Here is a 4,350-nt window from a genome sequence, read left to right as displayed (position 1 = left end):
ATGAAATCATTGTGTAAAACTTGTAAAACTAAAATAATGGGCGAGCACACTTCATTTGGATCATAAAGTGCATAAAATTTAATTAAATCCAATAAATCAACACGTGTATATACATAAAATCAAGTCATTCAATGAAATAAAATACAATAAAATACCTATGTGCTTGGAATAGTACACTTAGATTAATACCACAGATTCACGATAAATGGGATGATTTTCCACAATGTATTGAAGTCCAATTGATGGTATTGAGACCAGAGTATTATAAACCTGTTGATATCATATGAAAGTCCACTAGTTCAGTGAGGTATCTTGGGTTCTCCTGTCCAGGAGATCTCTAATCACAGGTCTATTTCATAGATATTGCACAAAAGGTATATGCTGGTGTTGTGACTCCAATGTGGATAGAACGTATATAGATCTCCTATTTCAGTCTCTGGTCGACTGCATACATTGGACTCCTGTATATTCCCCAAACCTTGGGTGCTGGTTTTCTACACCAGTTTGCTGAATAATATTTAAAAGTCCCGTAATCACTGTGAATATTTCAACTTGTGTGTAAAAGCTTCCTACCTCCCTCGCGGTGGACGGACTGTTTCAAGCGTGAGTCGGGCGGCGCGGGACACTGCCGGCGTCTGACTTCGTTCAGCTGCAGCTGACTTACCCGAGATCTCACGAGATTTCGTCCGGCACGATAGAGAGGGCACAGTGAATCTCCAATATGTTTCTGGTTATTGAAAAAGTCCTTCAATTCAGTTTCATAGCATGGCCATGCTTGTAGACGTGGAGGTGCTTTTGCTACAGGTGTGCGATCCGGCCCATACGCGTTTCGGGAACTCTCCTTCCCTTCATCAGTGGTGTCGCATCACCTGTGAGCCTCCACCTTATATATCTTAGATAGCACCAAAATATGGATCACTGGATTATTTCTTCTAAAAAGCAAGCATGCGTTTTTTGTGCGTGCAGTTTCTAGGCATCTGTTTGAATACTTTTGCGTTTTTTTACTTACTAATCCCATCAATATAAATATGTCTGTCTGAACAAAATTTATAATATAGACTGCGCTTGGAAATTATTCAATTTTAAAGCGCCAAATATAAGTCACTGAATTTCTTCTTCTAAAATACCAGCATGCGTTTTTTATATATGCGTTTTTTGTGCATGCGGTTTTTATGCGTTTTTTTAGTGCTCATGCGTTTTTTTACTTCCCTTGTTCCTTCCATCAATATGAACAAGTCTATGAAGACAGAATTTGTAATATGGATTGCATATGGAAATTATCCAATTTTAAAATTACATTTGTGTATTTAATAAATTCACTTATTTCCTAATAATTACACCTTTATAATACATTCCAAATGTTTAAAATGTTAAGATGAGACTTAATATGATAAAAGTTATAAAATGATCTCCATATCCCTGCATTAAAAAAGTAATTCACCATATTGGAAGGCTATCCCTTTGGTCAAGTGTTCCAACCGCGGATCCTTATAAAGATATATGAACTACAGTATGCACTCATAGTTTGACACTACATTATCCGCTAATATCATTTTATAACTTTTATCATGTTAAGTCTCATCTTAACATTTTAAACATTTGGAATGTATTATAAAGGTGTAATTATTAGGAAATAAGTGAATTTATTAAATACACAAATGTAATTTTAAAATTGGATAATTTCCATATGCAATCCATATTACAAATTCTGTCTACATAGACTTGTTCATATTGATGGAAGGAACAAGTGAAGTAAAAAAACGCATGAGCACTAAAAAAACGCATAAAAACCGCATGCACAAAAAACGCATATATAAAAAACGCATGCTGGTATTTTAGAAGAAGAAATTCAGTGACTTATATTTGGCGCTTTAAAATTGAATAATTTCCAAGCGCAGTCTATATTATAAATTTTGTTCAGACAGACATATTTATATTGATGGGATTAGTAAGTAAAAAAACGCAAAAGTATTCAAACAGATGCCTATAAACTGCACGCACAAAAAACGCATGCTTGCATTTTAGAAGAAATAATCCAGTGATCCATATTTTGGTGCTATCTAAGATATATAAGGTGGAGGCTCACAGGTGATGCGACACCACTGATGAAGGGAAGGAGAGTTCCCGAAACGCGTATGGACCGGATCGCACACCTGTAACAAAAGCACCTCCACGTCTTCAAGCATGGCCATGCTACAGTATGAAACTGAATTGAAGGACTTTTTCAATAACCAGAAACATATTGGAGATTCACTGTGCCCTCTCTATCGTGCCGGACAAAATCCCGTTTGGAAATCTCGTGAGATCTCGGGTAAGTCAGCTGCAGCTGAACGAAGTCAGACGCCGGCAGTGTCCCGCGCCACCCGACTCACGCTTGAAACAGTCCGTCCACCACGAGGGAGGTAAGAAGCTTTTACACACAAGTTGAAATATTCACAGTGATTACGGGACTTTTAAATATTATTCAGCAAACTGGTGTAGAAAACCAGCACCCAAGGTTTGGGGAATATACAGGAGTCCAATGTATGCAGTCGACCAGAGACTGAAATAGGAGATCTATATACGTTCTATCCACATTGGAGTCACAACACCAGCATATACCTTTTGTGCAATATCTATGAAATAGACCTGTGATTAGAGATCTCCTGGACAGGAGAACTCAAGATACCTCACTAAACTAGTGGACTTTCATATGATATCAACAGGTTTATAATACTCTGGTCTCAATACCATCAATTGGACTTCAATACATTGTGGAAAATCATCCCATTTATCGTGAATCTGTGGTATTAATCTAAGTGTACTATTCCAAGCACATAGGTTTTATGGTATTTTATTGTATTTTATTTCATTGAATGACTTGATTTTATGTATATACACGTGTTGATTTATTGGATTTAATTAAATTTTATGCACTTTATGATCCAAATGAAGTGTGCTCGCCCATTATTTTAGTTTTACATATTTACCCTTCTGAGGGTGGGTGTCCCTCTAATTTGGGCTAGTAGCACCTGTTCCACATTTCCGTCCAGAGTGAGCCACCGCCCTATTGTTTGTACACTATATTGTGTAAAACTTACATAAATAAAAATCCGTGACAACCTGGTCGGATCCATGACAACCTGGTCTATAAAAATATCACATGACCTAACCTGTCAGATGAATGTTGTAAATAAAACGGTGCCAAAACAGCTATTTTTTGTTATCTTTCCTCACAAAAAGTGTAATATAGAGCAACCAAAAATCATATGTACCCTAAACTAGTACCAACAATACTGCCACCCTATCCCGTAGTTTCTAAAATAGGGCCAATTTTTTGGAGTTTCTACACTAGGGGTGCATCAGGGGGGCTTCAAATGGGACATGGTGTCAAAAAAAACAGTCCAGCAAAATCTGCCTTCCAAAAACCGTATGGCATTCCTTTCCTTCTGTGCCCTGCCATGTGCCCGTACAGCGGTTTACGACCACATATGGGGTGTTTCTGTAAACTACAGAATTAGGGCCATAAATATTGAGTTTTGTTTGGCTGTTAAGCCTTGCTTTGTAAAAGTAAAAAAAATATTAAAATGGAAAATCTGCCAAAAAAGTGAAATTTAGAAATTGTATCTCTATTTGCCATTAACTCTTTGTCATTAACTCTGTGAGCAACAATAGTATACACAGTAAAAGAGCTACTGACCGGACCCAAACTAGGGAGGATAAAGGGTGACCCCTGTCAGACCCTCAAAGCTCTCCCTATGCTGCTAAAGCACATGCCCGGATCCAAATGGCGGAACGAGGCATGCCCACGTACCTAAGACTGATGACCACTGTAACCCCTACAATAGTGGAAGGGGCACGGCCACCGGTGCCCTACTCAGTATATGGAGGGAACCGTGGCCACCTCAGATCCAGTCAGAAAATAATCAGGTACACAACAATGTCTGTACACTTAGCTGAAGGTGTTGCAGCCGCAGAGAAGACGGATCCAAGGAAAGCTGGCAATATCCGGAGTGCTTGCTGCAGCAGAACACAGGTCCAGTGAACTGATAGCTACAAGTGAAGATACTAAAGCAAGAGCTACAACTGAAATGAGAACTATAATCCACGCCCTACAATAGGAGGAGGGGTGATATAAAGAGAGGGAAATCAAACGCATGAGGAACAGCTGGGAGGAAGGAAACCAAAAGTAAACAGAGCAGTGAGAACTCCTCCCAGCTCTAGTAGTGACATCATCACAGGGGTGGAGAAACAGAGCTGTGAGAACGTCCCAAAGCTCTGGTAGTGACAGTACCCCCCCCCTCTACGGGTGGACTCTGGACACCCAGGACCCACCTTCTCAGGATGAGCCCTATGAAATGCCCTGATGAG

The sequence above is a fragment of the Bufo bufo genome, chromosome 10, assembly GCF_905171765.1.
Source record: "Bufo bufo chromosome 10, aBufBuf1.1, whole genome shotgun sequence".
NCBI classification, from domain to species: domain Eukaryota; kingdom Metazoa; phylum Chordata; class Amphibia; order Anura; family Bufonidae; genus Bufo; species Bufo bufo.
This window is presented reverse-complemented; position numbering follows the sequence as displayed.